This window comes from Rhipicephalus microplus, chromosome 2 (assembly GCF_043290135.1).
Source record: "Rhipicephalus microplus isolate Deutch F79 chromosome 2, USDA_Rmic, whole genome shotgun sequence".
Lineage (NCBI taxonomy): Eukaryota > Metazoa > Arthropoda > Arachnida > Ixodida > Ixodidae > Rhipicephalus > Rhipicephalus microplus.
Window position 1 is genome coordinate 92,465,024 of NC_134701.1, and position 16,055 is coordinate 92,481,078.

General features: G+C 51.4%; 29 non-coding genes across 29 annotated transcripts; all 29 read right to left on the minus strand.

Moving 5' to 3' along the window:
* Window positions 1-181: 181 nt before the first annotated feature.
* Window positions 182-289, minus strand: TRNAC-GCA (transfer RNA cysteine (anticodon GCA)). Its single transcript has 2 exons — window positions 254-289; window positions 182-216 (listed from the first exon to the last, which is right to left on the minus strand). It is a non-coding gene; the product is annotated as a tRNA-Cys (tRNA).
* Window positions 290-1,370: 1,081 nt separating this feature from the next.
* TRNAG-GCC (transfer RNA glycine (anticodon GCC)) lies at window positions 1,371-1,441 on the minus strand. The gene has a single exon. It is a non-coding gene; the product is annotated as a tRNA-Gly (tRNA).
* Window positions 1,442-2,092: 651 nt separating this feature from the next.
* TRNAG-GCC (transfer RNA glycine (anticodon GCC)) lies at window positions 2,093-2,163 on the minus strand. Its single transcript has one exon. It is a non-coding gene; the product is annotated as a tRNA-Gly (tRNA).
* A 217-nt stretch (window positions 2,164-2,380) lies between these two features.
* TRNAG-GCC (transfer RNA glycine (anticodon GCC)) lies at window positions 2,381-2,452 on the minus strand. Its single transcript has one exon. It is a non-coding gene; the product is annotated as a tRNA-Gly (tRNA).
* Window positions 2,453-4,184: 1,732 nt separating this feature from the next.
* On the minus strand, window positions 4,185-4,255 carry TRNAG-GCC (transfer RNA glycine (anticodon GCC)). Its single transcript has one exon. It is a non-coding gene; the product is annotated as a tRNA-Gly (tRNA).
* A 73-nt stretch (window positions 4,256-4,328) lies between these two features.
* TRNAG-GCC (transfer RNA glycine (anticodon GCC)) lies at window positions 4,329-4,399 on the minus strand. Its single transcript has one exon. It is a non-coding gene; the product is annotated as a tRNA-Gly (tRNA).
* A 73-nt stretch (window positions 4,400-4,472) lies between these two features.
* TRNAS-GCU (transfer RNA serine (anticodon GCU)) lies at window positions 4,473-4,543 on the minus strand. Its single transcript has one exon. It is a non-coding gene; the product is annotated as a tRNA-Ser (tRNA).
* Window positions 4,544-4,616: 73 nt separating this feature from the next.
* On the minus strand, window positions 4,617-4,687 carry TRNAG-GCC (transfer RNA glycine (anticodon GCC)). Its single transcript has one exon. It is a non-coding gene; the product is annotated as a tRNA-Gly (tRNA).
* Window positions 4,688-5,337: 650 nt separating this feature from the next.
* Window positions 5,338-5,408, minus strand: TRNAG-GCC (transfer RNA glycine (anticodon GCC)). The gene has a single exon. It is a non-coding gene; the product is annotated as a tRNA-Gly (tRNA).
* Window positions 5,409-5,481: 73 nt separating this feature from the next.
* On the minus strand, window positions 5,482-5,552 carry TRNAG-GCC (transfer RNA glycine (anticodon GCC)). The gene has a single exon. It is a non-coding gene; the product is annotated as a tRNA-Gly (tRNA).
* Window positions 5,553-5,770: 218 nt separating this feature from the next.
* Window positions 5,771-5,841, minus strand: TRNAS-GCU (transfer RNA serine (anticodon GCU)). The gene has a single exon. It is a non-coding gene; the product is annotated as a tRNA-Ser (tRNA).
* Window positions 5,842-6,347: 506 nt separating this feature from the next.
* TRNAG-GCC (transfer RNA glycine (anticodon GCC)) lies at window positions 6,348-6,418 on the minus strand. The gene has a single exon. It is a non-coding gene; the product is annotated as a tRNA-Gly (tRNA).
* Window positions 6,419-7,357: 939 nt separating this feature from the next.
* TRNAG-GCC (transfer RNA glycine (anticodon GCC)) lies at window positions 7,358-7,428 on the minus strand. The gene has a single exon. It is a non-coding gene; the product is annotated as a tRNA-Gly (tRNA).
* A 500-nt stretch (window positions 7,429-7,928) lies between these two features.
* Window positions 7,929-7,999, minus strand: TRNAG-GCC (transfer RNA glycine (anticodon GCC)). Its single transcript has one exon. It is a non-coding gene; the product is annotated as a tRNA-Gly (tRNA).
* A 363-nt stretch (window positions 8,000-8,362) lies between these two features.
* TRNAG-GCC (transfer RNA glycine (anticodon GCC)) lies at window positions 8,363-8,433 on the minus strand. The gene has a single exon. It is a non-coding gene; the product is annotated as a tRNA-Gly (tRNA).
* Window positions 8,434-9,119: 686 nt separating this feature from the next.
* TRNAG-GCC (transfer RNA glycine (anticodon GCC)) lies at window positions 9,120-9,190 on the minus strand. Its single transcript has one exon. It is a non-coding gene; the product is annotated as a tRNA-Gly (tRNA).
* A 72-nt stretch (window positions 9,191-9,262) lies between these two features.
* On the minus strand, window positions 9,263-9,333 carry TRNAV-GAC (transfer RNA valine (anticodon GAC)). Its single transcript has one exon. It is a non-coding gene; the product is annotated as a tRNA-Val (tRNA).
* Window positions 9,334-9,874: 541 nt separating this feature from the next.
* Window positions 9,875-9,945, minus strand: TRNAG-GCC (transfer RNA glycine (anticodon GCC)). Its single transcript has one exon. It is a non-coding gene; the product is annotated as a tRNA-Gly (tRNA).
* Window positions 9,946-10,163: 218 nt separating this feature from the next.
* TRNAS-GCU (transfer RNA serine (anticodon GCU)) lies at window positions 10,164-10,234 on the minus strand. The gene has a single exon. It is a non-coding gene; the product is annotated as a tRNA-Ser (tRNA).
* Window positions 10,235-10,632: 398 nt separating this feature from the next.
* Window positions 10,633-10,740, minus strand: TRNAC-GCA (transfer RNA cysteine (anticodon GCA)). Its single transcript has 2 exons — window positions 10,705-10,740; window positions 10,633-10,667 (listed from the first exon to the last, which is right to left on the minus strand). It is a non-coding gene; the product is annotated as a tRNA-Cys (tRNA).
* Window positions 10,741-11,965: 1,225 nt separating this feature from the next.
* TRNAG-GCC (transfer RNA glycine (anticodon GCC)) lies at window positions 11,966-12,036 on the minus strand. The gene has a single exon. It is a non-coding gene; the product is annotated as a tRNA-Gly (tRNA).
* Window positions 12,037-12,109: 73 nt separating this feature from the next.
* Window positions 12,110-12,179, minus strand: TRNAG-GCC (transfer RNA glycine (anticodon GCC)). The gene has a single exon. It is a non-coding gene; the product is annotated as a tRNA-Gly (tRNA).
* A 1,877-nt stretch (window positions 12,180-14,056) lies between these two features.
* On the minus strand, window positions 14,057-14,127 carry TRNAG-GCC (transfer RNA glycine (anticodon GCC)). The gene has a single exon. It is a non-coding gene; the product is annotated as a tRNA-Gly (tRNA).
* A 73-nt stretch (window positions 14,128-14,200) lies between these two features.
* Window positions 14,201-14,271, minus strand: TRNAG-GCC (transfer RNA glycine (anticodon GCC)). Its single transcript has one exon. It is a non-coding gene; the product is annotated as a tRNA-Gly (tRNA).
* A 73-nt stretch (window positions 14,272-14,344) lies between these two features.
* TRNAS-GCU (transfer RNA serine (anticodon GCU)) lies at window positions 14,345-14,415 on the minus strand. The gene has a single exon. It is a non-coding gene; the product is annotated as a tRNA-Ser (tRNA).
* A 73-nt stretch (window positions 14,416-14,488) lies between these two features.
* TRNAG-GCC (transfer RNA glycine (anticodon GCC)) lies at window positions 14,489-14,559 on the minus strand. The gene has a single exon. It is a non-coding gene; the product is annotated as a tRNA-Gly (tRNA).
* A 218-nt stretch (window positions 14,560-14,777) lies between these two features.
* On the minus strand, window positions 14,778-14,848 carry TRNAG-GCC (transfer RNA glycine (anticodon GCC)). Its single transcript has one exon. It is a non-coding gene; the product is annotated as a tRNA-Gly (tRNA).
* A 795-nt stretch (window positions 14,849-15,643) lies between these two features.
* On the minus strand, window positions 15,644-15,714 carry TRNAG-GCC (transfer RNA glycine (anticodon GCC)). The gene has a single exon. It is a non-coding gene; the product is annotated as a tRNA-Gly (tRNA).
* Window positions 15,715-15,931: 217 nt separating this feature from the next.
* On the minus strand, window positions 15,932-16,003 carry TRNAG-GCC (transfer RNA glycine (anticodon GCC)). The gene has a single exon. It is a non-coding gene; the product is annotated as a tRNA-Gly (tRNA).
* Window positions 16,004-16,055: the final 52 nt, after the last annotated feature.

Below are 16,055 nucleotides of genomic sequence, written 5' to 3' on the forward strand. Positions count from 1 at the left end.
TGCGTCGGCCGAGAATCGAACCCGGGACACCTGTGTTGCAGTCGGTCGGGAATCGAACACGGGCCACCTGCGTTGCAGGCGAGTATTCTACCACTGAACCACCGACTACGTTTGCTGGCTCCTGCATTCATGGTATGCAATATTGCGGAATAGCAGGCAGGAACTTTTCTAAAATAAACGTTGCGTCGGCCGAGAATCGAACCCGGGACACCTGCGTTGCAGTCGGTCGGGAATCGAACACGGGCCACCTGCGTTGCAGGCCAGTATTCTACCACTGAACCACCGACGCCATTTGCTTACTCCTGCATTCATGGCATGCAGATATAGCGTAACAGCACGCGTGAGTTTTTCCGAAAATAACAATGCGTCGGCCGGGAATCGAACCTGGGTCAACCGGTTGGCAGGCGAGTATTCTACAACTGAACCACCGACGCCACTTGCTTACTCCTGCATTCATGGCATGCAATATTGCGTAACAGCACGCGTAAGCTTTTCTGACAATAACGATGCGTCTACCGAGAATCGATCCCGGGTGACCCCAAAGGCAGGCGAGTATTCAACCACGGAACCACCAACGCCATTTGCTTGCTCCTGCATTCATGGCATGCATATATAGCGTAACAGCACGCGCGAGCTTTTCTGAAAATAACGATGCGTCGGCCGGGAATCGAACCCGGTTCACCCGCGTGGCAGGCGAGTGTTCTACCGCTAAAGCACTGACGCCATTTGCTTGCTCCGCATTCATGGCATGCATATAAAGCGTAACAGCACGTGTGAGCTTTTTAAAATAAACGATACGTCGGCCGGAGTCGAACCAGGGTCACCCGCGTGGCAGGCGAGTATTTTACCACTGAACCACCGACGCTGTTTGCTGGCTCTTGCATTCATGGCATGCATTATTAGCGTAACAGCACGCGTGAGTTTTTCTAAATTTAACAATGCGTCGGCCAGGAATCGAGCCCGGGTCACCCGCGTGGCAGCCGAGTATTCTACCACTGAACCACCAACGCCATTTGCTTACTCCTGTATTCATGACATGCAATTATTCGTAACAGCACGTGTGAGCTTTTCTGAAAATAACAAAGCGTCGCTAGGAATCGAACCCGGGTCACCCGCGTGGCAGGCGAGTATTCTACCAGTGAACCACCAACGCCATCTGCCTGCTCCTGCATTCATGGCATGCATATATAGCGTAACAGCATGCGTGAGCTTTTCTAAAAATAACGATGCGTCGGCAGGGAATCGAACCTGGGTCACCCGCGGGGCAGGCGAGTATTCTACCGCTAAAGCACTGACGCCATTTGCTTGCTCCGCATTCATGGCATGCAATATTGCGTAACAGCATGCGTGAGCTTTTCTAAAAATAACGATGCATCGGCCGGGAATCGAACCCGGGTCACCTGCGTGGCAAGCGAGTATTCTACCACTAAACCACCGACGCCAATTGCTTACTCCTGCATTCATGGCATGCATATATAGCGTAACAGCACGCTTGAGTTTTTCTGAAAATAACAATGCGTCGGCCGGGAATCGAACCTGGGTCAACCGGTTGGCAGGCGAGTATTCTACAACTGAACCACCGACGCCAATTGCTTACACCTGCATTCATGGCATGCATATATAGCGCAACAGCACGCGTGAACGTTTCTGAAAATAACGATGCGACGGCCGAGAATCGAATCTGGGTCACCAGCGTGGCAGGCGAGTATTATACCGTGAAACCACCGACGCCATTTGCTAACTCCTGCAATCATGGCATGCATATATAGCGTAACAGCACGCTTACGTTTTTCTAAAAATAACAATGCGTCGGCCGGGAATCGAACCTGGGTCAACCGGTTGGCAGGCGAGTATTCTACAACTGAACCACCGACGCCAATTGCTTACTCCTGCATTCATGGCATGCATATATAGCGTAACAGCACGCGCGAGCTTTTCTGAAAATAACGATGCGTCGGCCGGGAATCGAACCCGCGTCACCCGCGTGACAGCCGAGTATTCTACCACTAAAGCACTGACGCCAATTGCTTGCTCCGCATTCATGGCATGCAATATTGCGTAACAGCACGCGTGAGCTTTTTAAAATAAACGATGCGTCGGCCCGGAATCGAACCGGGGTCACCCGCGTGGCAGGCGAGTATTCTACCACTGAACCACCGACGCTGTTTGCTGGCTCTTGCATTCATGGCATGCATTATGAGCGTAAAAGCACGCGTGAGTTTTTCTAAATTTAACAATGCGTCGGCCAGGAATCAAGCCCGGGTCACCCGCGTGGCAGCCGAGTATTCAACCACTGAACCACCAACGCCAATTGCTTACTCCTGCATTCATGACATGCAATTATTCGTAACAGCACATGTGAGCTTTTCTGAAAATAACAAAGCGTCACCGGGAATCGAACCCGGGTCACCCGCGTGGCAGGCGAGTATTCTACCACTGAACAACCAACGCCATCTGCTTGCTCCTGCATTCTTGGCAGGCATATATAGCGTAACAGCATGCGTGAGCTTTTCTAAAAATAACTATGCGTTGGCCGGTAATCGAACCCTGGTCACCCACGCAGCAGGCGAGTATTCTACCACTGAACCACCGACGCCGTTTGCTTACTGCTGCATTCATAGCATGCAATATTGCGTAACAGCACGCGTGAGCTTTTCTAAAAATAGCGATGCGTCGGCCGGGAATTGAACCCGGGTCACCCGCTGGCAGGCGAGTATGCTACCACTGAACCACCGAGGCCGTTTGCTTTCTCCTGCATTCATGGCGTGCATTATTGCGAAATAGCACGCAGGAACTTTTCTAAAATAAACGATGCGTCGGCCGAGAATAGAACCCGGGACACCTGCGTTGCAGTCGGTCGGGAATCGAACACGGGCCACCTGCGTTGCAGGCGAGTATTCTACCACTGAACCACCGAGGCCATTTGCTTACTGCTGCATTCATGGCATGCATTATTGCGTAACAGCACGCGCGAGCTTTTCTAAATTTAACAATGCGTCGGCCGGGTATCGAGCCCGGGTCACCCGCGTGGCAGCCAAGTAGTCTACCACTGAACCACCGACGCCGTTTGCTGGCTCCTGCATTCAAGGCATGAATTATTGCGTAACAGCATGCGTGAGCTTTTCTAAAAGTAACGATGCGTCGGCCCGGAATCAAACCCGGGTAACCCGCGTGGCAGGCGAGTATTCTGCCACTGAACCACCGACGCCGTTTGCTGGCTCCTGCTTTCATGGCGTGCAATATTGCGGAATAACAGGCAGGAACTTTTCTAAAATAAACGTTGCATCGGCCAAGAATCGAACCCGGGACACCTGCGTTGCAGTCGGTCGGGAATCGAACACGGGCCACCTGCGTTGCAGGCGAGTATTCTACCACTGAACAATCGAGGCCATTTGCTTACTCCTGCATTCCTGGTATGCACTATTGCATAACAGCACGCGTGAGCTTTTCTAAAAATAACGATGCCTCGACCGGGAATCGAATCTGGGTCATCCGCGTGGCAGGCGAGTATTCTACCACTGAACCACCAAAGCCATTTCCTTGCTCATGAATTCATGGCATGCATATATAGCGTAACAGCACGCGTGAACTTTTCTAAAAATAACGATGCGTCGGCCTAGAATCGAATCCGGGTAACCCGCGTGGCAGGCAAGTATTCTGCCACTGAGCCACCGCTGCCATTTGCTTGCTCCTGCATTCATAGCATGCAATATTAACGTAACAGCACGCGTGAGTTTTTCTAAATTTAACAATGCGTCGGCCGGGAATCGAGCTCGGGTCTCCCGCGTGGCAGGCGAGTATTCCACCACTGAACCACCAACGCCATTTGCTTACTCCGGCATTCATGACATGCAATATGGCGTAACAGCACGTGGGAGCTTTTCTAAAGATAACAATGCGCCAGCCGGAAATCAAGCCCGGGTCACCCACGTGGCAGGCGAGTATTCTGCCATTGAACCACCGACGCCGTTTGCTGTCTCCTGCATTCAAGGCATGCAATATTGCGTAACAGCATGCGTGAGCTTTTCTAAAAATAACGATGCGTCGGCCGGGAATCGAACCCGGGTCACCCGCGTGGCAGGCGACTATTCGACCACTGAGCAACCAACGCCATTTGCTTACTCTGGCATTCATGACATGCAATATGGCGTAACAGCACGTGTGAGCTTTTCTAAAAATAACAATGCGTCAGCCGCGAATCGAACCCGGGTCACCCGCGTGGCAGGCGAGTATTCTATCATTGAACCACCGACGCCGTTTGCTGGCTTCTGCATTCATGGCGTGCAATAGTGCGGAATAGCAGGCAGGAACTTTTCTAAAATAAACGATGCGTCGGCCGGAAATTGAACCCGGGTCACCCGCGTGGCAGGCGAGTATTCTGCCACTGAACCACCGGCGCCATTTGCTTACTCCTGCATTCATGGCATGCAATATTGCGTAAGAGCACGCGTGAGCTTTTCTAAAAATAACAATGTGTCAGCCGGGAATCGAACCCGGGCCACCCGCGTAGCAGGCGATTATTCTACCATTGAACCACCGACGCCGTTTGCTGGCTCCTGCATTCAAGGCATGCAATATTGCGTAACAGCATGCGTGAGCTTTTCAAAAAATAACGATGCGTCGGCTGGGAATCGAACCCGGGTCACCCGCGTGGCAGGCGAGTATTCTACCACTGAACCACCGACACCATTTGCCTACTCTTGCATTCATGACTTGCAATATTGTGGAAAGGCACGCAAGAACGTTTTTAAAATAAATGATGTGTCGGCAGGGAATTGAGCCCGGGTCAGCCGCGTGGCAGGCGAGTAATCTACCACTAAACCACCGATGCCATTTGCTTATTCCTGCATTCATGGCATGCATATATAGCGTAACAGCACGCTTGAGTTTTTCTGAAAATAACAATGCGTCGGCCGGGAATCGAACCTGGGTCAACCAGTTGGCAGGCGAGTATTCTACAACTGAACCACCGACGCCAATTGCTTACTCCTGCATTCAAGGCATGCATATATAGCGTAACAGCACGCGCGAACGTTTCTGAAAATAACGATGCGTCGGCCGAGAATCGAATCCGGGTGACCAGCGTGGCAGGCGAGTATATACCATGAAACCACCGACGCCATTTGCTTACTCCTGCATTCATGGCATGCATATATAGCGTAACAGCACGCGCGAGCTTTTCTGAAAATAACGATGCGTCGGCCGGGAATCGAACCCTGGTCACCCGCGTGACAGGCGAGTACTCTACCACTAAAGCACTGACGCCAATTGCTTGCTCCGCATTCATGTCATGCAATATTGCGTAACAGCACGCGTGAGCTTCTCTAAAGATAACGATGCGTCGGCCGAGAATCGAACCCGGGTCACCCGCGTGGCAGGCGAGTATTCTACCACTGAAGCACCGACGCCATTTGCTTGCACCAGCATTCATGGCATGTATATATAGCGTAACAGCACGCGTGAGCTTTTTAAAATAAACGATGCGTCGGCCCGGAATCGAACCGGGGTCACCCGCGTGGCAGGCGAGTATTCTACCACTGAATAACCGACGCTGTTTGCTGCCTCTTGCATTCATGGTATGCATTAATAGCGTAACAGCACGTGTGAGCTTTTCTGGAAATAACAAAGCGTCGCCAGGAATCGAACCCAGGTTATTCGCGTGGCAGGCGAGTATTCTACCACTGAACCACCAATGCCATCTGCTTGCTCCTGCATTCATGGCATGCATATATAGCGTAACAGCATGCGTGAGCTTTTCTAAAAATAACTATGCGTTGGCCGGGAATCGAACCCGGGTCACTCACGCAGCAGGTGAGTATTCTACCACTGAACCACCAATGTCATTTGCTTACTCCTGCAATCATGACTTGCAATATTGCGTAACAGCATGCGTGAGCTTTTCTAAAAATAACGATGCGTCGGCCGGGAATCGAACTCGGGTCACCTGCGTGGCAAGCGAGTATTCTACCAATGAATCACCGACGCCATTTGTTTTCTGCTGCATTCATGGCATGCATATATAGCGTAACAGCACGCGTGAGCTTTTTAAAAATAACAATGCGTGTACCTCGAATCGAACCCGGGTCACCCGCGTGTCAGGCGAGTATTCTACCACTGAACCACCGACGCCATTTGCTTACTCCTGCATTCATGGCATGCAATATTGCGTAACAGCATGCGTGAGCTTTTCTAAAAATAACGATGCATCGGCCGAGAATCGAACCCGGGTCACCTGCGTGGCAAGCGAGTATTCTACCAATGAATCACCGACGCCATTTGCTTTCTGCTGCATTCATGGCATGCATATATAGCGTAACAGCACGCGTGAGCTTTTTTAAAAATAACAATGCGTTGACCGGGAATCAAACCCGGGTCACCCGCGTGGCAGGCGAGTATTCTACCACTGAACCACCGACGCCATTTGCCTACTCCTGCATTCATGACTTGCAATATTGCGGAAAGGCACGCAAGAACGTTTTTAAAATAAACGATGTTTGGGCCGGGAATCGAGCCCGGGTCAGCCGCGTGGCAGGCGAGTATTCTACCACTAAACCACCGACGCCATTTGCTTACTCCTGCATTCATGGCATGCATATATAGCGTAACAGCACGCTTGAGTTTTTCTGAAAATAACAATGCGTCGGCCGGGAATCGAACCTGGGTCAACCGGTTGGCAGGCGAGTATTCTACAACTGAACAACCGACGCCAATTGCTTACACCTGCATTCATGGCATGCATATATAGCGTAACAGCACGCGCGAACGTTTCTGAAAATAACGATGCGTCGGCCGGGAATCGAACCGGGTCACCCGCGTGACAGCCGAGTATTCTACCACTAAAGCACTGACGCCAATTGCTTACTCCTGCATTCATGGCATGCATATATAGCGTAACAGCACGCTTGAGTTTTTCTGAAAATAACAATGCGTCGGCCGGGAATCGAACCTGGGTCAACCGGTTGGCAGGCGAGTATTCTACAACTGAACCACCGACGCCAATTGCTTACACCTGCATTCATGGCATGCATATATAGCGCAACAGCACGCGTGAACGTTTCTGAAAATAACGATGCGACGGCCGAGAATCGAATCTGGGTCACCAGCGTGGCAGGCGAGTATTATACCGCGAAACCACCGACGCCATTTGCTTACTCCTGCATTCATGGCATGCATATATAGCGTAACAGCACGCGCGAGCTTTTCTGAAAATAACGATGCGTCGGCCGGGAATCGAACCCGCGTCACCCGCGTGACAGCCGAGTATTCTACCACTAAAGCACTGACGCCAATTGCTTGCTCCGCATTCATGGCATGCAATATTGCGTAACAGCACGCGTGAGCTTTTTAAAATAAACGATGCGTCGGCCCGGAATCGAACCGGGGTCACCCGCGTGGCAGGCGAGTATTCTACCACTGAACCACCGACGCTGTTTGCAGGCTCTTGCATTCATGGCATGCATTATTAGCGTAAAAGCACGCGTGAGTTTTTCTAAATTTAACAATGCGTCGGCCAGGAATCAAGCCCGGGTCACCCGCGTGGCAGCCGAGTATTCAACCACTGAACCACCAACGCCAATTGCTTACTCCTGCATTCATGACATGCAATTATTCGTAACAGCACGTGTGAGCTTTTCTGAAAATAACAAAGCGTCACCGGGAATCGAACCCGGGTCACCCGCGTGGCAGGCGAGTATTCTGAACAACCAACGCCATCTGCTTGCTCCTGCATTCTTGGCAGGCATATCTAGCGTAACAGCATGCGTGAGCTTTTCTAAAAATAACTATGCGTTGGCCGGTAATCGAACCCTGGTCACCCACGCAGCAGGCGAGTATTCTACCACTGAACCACAAACGCCATTTGCTTACTCCTGCAATCATGACATGCAATATTGCGGAATAGCACGCAGAAACTTTTCTAAAATGAAGGATGCGTCGGCCGGGAATCGAACCCGGGTCACCCGCGTGGCAGGCGAGTATTCTACCACTGAACCTCCGACGCCATTTGCTTACTCCTGCATTCATGGCATGCAATATTGCGTAACAGCATGCGTGAGCTTTTCTAAAAATATCGAGGCGTCGGCTGGGAATCGAACCCGGGTCACCTTCGTGGCAGTCGAGTATTCTACCACTGAACCACCGACGCCATTTGCTTACTCCGGCATTCATGGCATGCGATATTGTGTAACAGCAAGCGTGAGCTTTTATAAAAGTAGCGATGCGTCATCCTGGAATCGAGCCCAGGTCAACCGCGTGGCAGGCAAGTATTTTACACACTGAACTACCGACGCCGTTTGCTTACTCCTGCATTCATGGCATGCAATATTGCGTAAAGGAACGCGTGAGCTTTTCTAAAAATAGCGATTGCATCGGCCGGGAATGGAACCCGGGCCACCCGCGTGGCAGGCGAGTATTCTGCCACTGAACCACCGACGCCATTTGCTTTCTCCTGCATTGATGGCGTGCAATATTGCGGAATAGCACGCAAGAACTTTTCCAAAATAAACGTTGCGTCGGCCGGGAATCGAACCCGGAACACCTGCGTGGTAGTCGGTCGGGAATCGAACACGGGCCACCTGCGTGGCAGGCGAGCATTCTTCCACTGAACCACTGAGGCCATTTGCTTACATCTGCATTCATGGCATGCATTATTGCGTAATAGCATGCGTGAGCTTTTCTAAAAATAACGATGCTTCAGCCGGGAATCGAATCTGGGTCACACGCGTGGCAGGCGAGTATTTTAACACTGAACCACCAACGCCATTTGCTTGCTCATGCATTCATGGAATGCAAATATAGCGTAACAGCACGCGTGAACTTTTTTGAAAATAACGATCGTCGGCTTAGAATCGAACCCGGGTCACCAGTGTGGCAGGAGAGTATTATACCATGAAACTACCGACGCCATTTGCTTACTCCTGCATTCATGGCATGCAATATAGCGTAACAGCACGCGTGAGCTTTTCTAGCAATAACGATGCGTCTTCCGAGAATCGAACACGGGTGACCCGCGAGGCAGGCGAGTATTCGACCACGGAACCACCGACGCCATTTGCTTGCTCCTGCATTCATGACATGCAATATTGCGGAATAGCACGCAGGAACTTTTCTAAATTAAACGATGCGTCGGCCGGAAATCGAATCCGGGTCACCCGCGTGGCAGGCGAGTATTCTAACACTGAACCACCGGCGCCATTTGCTGGCTCCTGAATTCATAGCGCGCAATATTGCGAAATAGCACACAGGAACTTTTTAAAATAAACGATGCGTGGGCCGGGAATCGAACCCGGGTAACCCGCGTGTCAGGCGAGTATTCTACCACTGAACCACCGACGCTGTTTGCTGGTTCCTGCAATCATGGCGTGCAATATTGCGGAATAGCAGGCAGGAACGTTTTTAAAATAAACAATGCGTTGGCCGGAAATCAAACCCGGGTCACCCGCGTTGCAGTCGGTCGGGAATCGAACATGGGCCACCTGCGTGCAGGCGAGTATTTTACCACTGAACCACCGAGGCCATTTGCTTACCGCTGCATTCATGGCATGTATTATTGCGTAACAGCACGCGCGAGCTTTTCTAAATTTAACAATGCTTCGGCCAGGAATCGAGCCGGGGTCACCCGCGTGGCAGCCAAGTATTCTACCACTGGACCACCGACGCCGTTTGCTGGCTCCTGCATTCAAGGCATGCAATATTGCGTAACAGCATGCGTGAGCATTTCTAAAGATAACGATGCGTCGGCCCGGAATCAAACCCGGATAACCCGCGTGGCAGGCGAGTATTCTGCCACTGAACCACCGCTGCCATTTGCTTGCTCCTGCATTTATAGCATGCAATATTAGCGTAACAGCACGGGTGAGTTTTTTTAAGTTATCAATGCGTCGGCCGGGAATCGAGCCCGGGTCACCCTGGTGGCAGCCGAGTATTCTACCATTGAACCACCGACGCCATTTGCTGGCTCCTGCATTCAAGGCATGCAATATTGCGTAACAGCATGCGTGAGCTTTTCTAAAAATAACGATGCGTCTGCCCGGAATCAAACCCGGGTAACCCGCGTGGCAGGCGGGTATTCTGCCACTGAACCACCGCTGCCATTTGCTTGCTCCTGCATTCTTAGCATGCATTATTAGCGTAACAGCACGCGTGAGTTTTTCTAAATTTAGCAATGCGTCAGCCGGGAATCGAACCCGGGTCACCCGCGTAGCAGGCGATTATTCTACCATTGAACCACCGACGCCGTTTGCTGGCTCCTGCATTCAAGGCATGCAATATTGCGTAACAGCATGCGTGAGCTTTTCTAAAAATAACGATTCATCGGCCCGGAATCCAACCCGGGTAACCCGCGTGGCAGGCGAGTATTCTGCCACTGAACCACCGACGCCGTTTTCTGGCTCCTGCATTCATGGCTTGCAATATTGCAGAATGGCAGGCAGGAACTTTTCTAAAATAAACGTTGCGTCGGCCGAGAATCGAACCCTGGACACCTGCGTTGCAGTCGGTCGGGAATCGAACATGGGCCACCTGCGTTGCAGGCGAGAATTCTACCACTGAACCACCAAGGCCATTTGCTTACTCCTGCATTCATGGCATGCAATATTGCGTAACAGCACGCGTGGGCTTATCTAAAATAAACGTTGCGTCGGCCGAGAATCGAACCCGGGACACCTGCGTTGCAGTCGGTCGGGAATCGAACACGGGCCACCTGCGTTGCAGGCGAGTATTCTACCACTGAACCACCGACGCCATTTGCTTACTCCTGCATTCATGGCATGCATATATAGCGTAACAGCACGCGTGAGTTTTTCCGAAAATAACAATGCGTCGGCCGGGAATCGAACCTGGGTCAACCGGTTGGCAGGCGAGTATTCTACAACTGAACCACCGACGCCACTTGCTTACTCCTGCATTCATGGCATGCAATATTGCGTAACAGCACGCGTAAGCTTTTCTGACAATAACGATGCGTCTACCGAGAATCGATCCCGGGTGACCCGCAAGGCAGGCGAGTATTCAACCACGGAACCACCAACGCCATTTGCTTGCTCCTGCATTCATGGCATGCATATATAGCGTAACAGCACGCGCGAGCTTTTCTGAAAATAACGATGCGTCGGCCGGGAATCGAACCCGGTTCACCCGCGTGGCAGGCGAGTGTTCTACCGCTAAAGCACTGACGCCATTTGCTTGCTCCGCATTCATGGCATGCATATAAAGCGTAACAGCACGTGTGAGCTTTTTAAAATAAACGATACGTCGGCCGGAGTCGAACCAGGGTCACCCGCGTGGCAGGCGAGTATTTTACCACTGAACCACCGACGCTGTTTGCTGGCTCTTGCATTCATGGCATGCATTATTAGCGTAACAGCACGCGTGAGTTTTTCTAAATTTAACAATGCGTCGGCCAGGAATCGAGCCCGGGTCACCCGCGTGGCAGCCGAGTATTCTACCACTGAACCACCAACGCCATTTGCTTACTCCTGTATTCATGACATGCAATTATTCGTAACAGCACGTGTGAGCTTTTCTGAAAATAACAAAGCGTCGCTAGGAATCGAACCCGGGTCACCCGCGTGGCAGGCGAGTATTCTACCAGTGAACCACCAACGCCATCTGCCTGCTCCTGCATTCATGGCATGCATATATAGCGTAACAGCATGCGTGAGCTTTTCTAAAAATAACGATGCGTCGGCAGGGAATCGAACCTGGGTCACCCGCGGGGCAGGCGAGTATTCTACCGCTAAAGCACTGACGCCATTTGCTTGCTCCGCATTCATGGCATGCAATATTGCGTAACAGCACGCGTGAGCTTCTCTAAAGATAACGATGCGTTGGCCGAGAATCGAACCCAGGTCACCCGCGTGGCAGGCGAGAATTCTACCCATGAAGCACCGACGCCATTTTCTTGCACCAGCATTCATGGCATGCATATATAGCGTAACAGCACGCGTGAGCTTTTTAAAATAAACGATGCGTCGGCCCGGAATCGAACCAGGGTCACCCGCGTGGCAGGCGAGTATTCTACTACTGAACCACCAACACCACCTGCTTGCTCCTGCATTCATGGCATGCTTATATAGCGTAACCGCACGTGTGAGCTTTTTAAAATAAACGATACGTCGGCCGGAATCGAACCGGGGTCACCCGCGTGGCAGGCGAGTATTCTACCACTGAACCACCGACGCTGTTTGCTGGCTCTTGCATTCATGGCATGCATTATTAGCGTAACAGCACGCGTGAGTTTTTCTAAATTTAACAATGCGTCGGCCAAGAATCGAGCCCGGGTCACCCGCGTGGCAGCCGAGTATTCTACCACTGAACCACCAACGCCATTTGCTTTCTCCTGCATTCATGACATGCAATTATTCGTAACAGCACGTGTGAGCTTTTCTGAAAATAAGAAATCGTCGCCAGGAATCGAACCCGGGTCACCCGCGTGGCAGGCGAGTATTCTACCAGTGAACCACCAACGCCATCTGCTTGCTAATGCATTCATGGCATGCATATATAACGTAACAGCATGCGTGAGCTTTTCTAAAAATAACTATGCGTTGGCCGGTAATCGAACCCGGGTCACCCACGCAGCAGGCGAATATTCTACCACTGAACCACTGACGCCGTTTGCTTACTGCTGCATTCATAGCATGCAATATTGCGTAACAGCACGCGTGAGCTTTTCTAAAAATAGCGATGCGTCGGCCGGGAATTGAACCCGGGTCACCCGCTGGCAGGCGAGTATGCTACCACTGAACCACCGAGGCCGTTTGCTTTCTCCTGCATTCATGGCGTGCATTTTTGCGAAATAGCACGCAGGAACTTTTCTAAAATAAACGATGCGTCGGCCGAGAATCGAACCCGGGACACCTGCGTTGCAGTTGGTCGGGAATCGAACACGGGCCACCTGCGTTGCAGGCGAGTATTCTACCACTGAACCACCGAGGCCATTTGCTTACTGCTGCATTCATGGCATGCATTATTGCGTAACAGCATGCGTGAGCTTTTCTAAAAGTAACGATGCTTCGGCCCGGAATCAAACCCGGGTAACCCGCGTGGCAGGCGAGTATTCTGCCACTGAACCACCGACGCCGTTTGCTGGCTCCTGCTTCCATGGCGTGCAATATTGCGGAATAGCAGGCAGGAACTTTTCTAAAATAAACGTTGCATCGGCCAAGAATCGAACCCGGGACACCTGCGTTGCAGTCGGTCGGGAATCGAACACGGGCCACCTGCGTTGCAGGCGAGTATTCTACCACTGAACAATCGAGGCCATTTGCTTACTCCTGCATTCCTGGTATGCACTATTGCATAACAGCACGCGTGAGCTTTTCTAAAAATAACGATGCCTCGACCGGGAATCGAATCTGGGTCATCCGCGTGGCAGGCGAGTATTCTACCACTGAACCACCAAAGCCATTTCCTTGCTCATGAATTCATGGCATGCATATATAGCGTAACAGCACGCGTGAACTTTTCTGAAAATAACGATGCGTCAGCCTAGAATCGAATCCGGGTAACCCGCGTGGCAGGCAAGTATTCTGCCACTGAGCCACCGCTGCCATTTGCTTGCTCCTGCATTCATAGCATGCAATGATAACGTAACAGCACGCGTGAGTTTTTCTAAATTTAACAATGCGTCGGCCGGGAATCGAGCTCGGGTCTCCCGCGTGGCAGGCGAGTATTCCACCACTGAACCACCAACGCCATTTGCTTACTCCGGCATTCATGACATGCAATATGGCGTAACAGCACGTGTGAGCTTTTCTAAAGATAACAATGCGCCAGCCGGAAATCAAGCCCGGGTCACCCACGTGGCAGGCGAGTATTCTGCCATTGAACCACCGACGCCGTTTGCTGTCTCCTGCATTCAAGGCATGCAATATTGCGTAACAGCATGCGTGAGCTTTTCTAAAAATAACGATGCGTCGGCCGGGAATCGAAACTGGGTCACCCGCGTGGCAGGCGACTATTCGACCACTGAGCAACCAACGCCATTTGCTTACTCTGGCATTCATGACATGCAATATGGCGTAACAGCACGTGTGAGCTTTTCTAAAAATAACAATGCGTCAGCCGCGAATCGAACCCGGGTCACCCGCGTGGCAGGCGAGTATTCTATCATTGAACCACCGACGCCGTTTGTTGGCTTCTGCATTCATGGCGTGCAATAGTGCGGAATAGCAGGCAGGAACTTTTCTAAAATAAACGATGCGTCGGCCGGAAATTGAACCCGGGTCACCCGCGTGGCAGGCGAGTATTCTGCCACTGAACCACCGGCGCCATTTGCTTACTCCTGCATTCATGGCATGCAATATTGCGTAAGAGCACGCGTGAGCTTTTCTAAAAATAACAATGTGTCAGCCGGGAATCGAACCCGGGCCACCCGCGTAGCAGGCGATTATTCTACCATTGAACCACCGACGCCGTTTGCTGGCTCCTGCATTCAAGGCATGCAATATTGCGTAACAGCATGCGTGAGCTTTTCTAAAAATAACGATGCATCGGCCGAGAATCGAACCCGGGTCACCTGCGTGGCAAGCGAGTATTCTACCACTGAACCACCGACGCCATTTGCTTACTCCTGCATTCATGGCATGCAATATTGCGTAACAGCATGCGTGAGCTTTTCTAAAAATAACGATGCATCGGCCGAGAATCGAACCCGGGTCACCTGCGTGGCAAGCGAGTATTCTACCAATGAATCACCGACGCCATTTGCTTTCTGCTGCATTCATGGCATGCATATATAGCGTAACAGCACGCGTGAGCTTTTTTAAAAATAACAATGCGTTGACCGGGAATCAAACCCGGGTCACCCGCGTGGCAGGCGAGTATTCTACCACTGAACCACCGACGCCATTTGCCTACTCCTGCATTCATGACTTGCAATATTGCGGAAAGGCACGCAAGAACGTTTTTAAAATAAACGATGTGTCGGCCGGGAATCGAGCCCGGGTCAGCCGCGTGGCAGGCGAGTATTCTACCACTAAACCACCGACGCCATTTGCTTACTCCTGCATTCATGGCATGCATATATAGCGTAACAGCACGCTTGAGTTTTTCTGAAAATAACAATGCGTCGGCCGGGAATCGAACCTGGGTCAACCGGTTGGCAGGCGAGTATTCTACAACTGAACAACCGACGCCAATTGCTTACACCCGCATTCATGGCATGCATATATAGCGTAACAGCACGCGTGAACGTTTCTGAAAATAACGATGCGTCGGCCGAGAATCGAATCCGGGTCACCAGCGTGGCAGGCGAGTATTATACCATGAAACCACCGACGCCATTTGCTTACTCCTGCATTCATGGCATGCATATATAGCGTAACAGCACGCTTAAGTTTTTCTAAAAATAACAATGCGCCGTCCGGGAATCGAACCTGGGTCAACCGGTTGGCAGGCGAGTATTCTACAACTGAACCACCGACGCCAATTGCTTACTCCTGCATTCATGGCATGCATATATAGCGTAACAGCACGCGCGAGCTTTTCTGAAAATAACGATGCGTCGGCCGGGAATCGAACCCGGGTCACCCGCGTGACAGCCGAGTATTCTACCACTAAAGCACTGACGCCAATTGCTTGCTCCGCATTCATGGCATGCAATATTGCGTAACAGCACGCGTGAGCTTTTTAAAATAAACGATGCGTCGGCCCGGAATCGAACCGGGGTCACCCGCGTGGCAGGCGAGTATTCTACCACTGAACCACCGACGCTGTTTGCTGGCTCTTGCATTCATGGTATGCATTAATAGCGTAACAGCACGCGCGAGTTTTTCTAAATTTAACAATGCGTCGGCCAGGAATCGAGCCCAGGTCACCCGCGTGGCAGCCGAGTATTCTACCACTGAACCACCAATGCCATTTGCTTACTCCTGCATTCATGACATGCAATTATTCGTACCAGCACGTGTGAGCTTTTCTGAAAATAACAAAGCGTCGCCGGGAATCGAACCCGGGTCATTCGCGTGGCAGGCGAGTATTCTACCATTGAACCACCAATGCCATCTGATTGCTCCTGCATTAATGGCATGCATATATAGCGTAACAGCATGCGT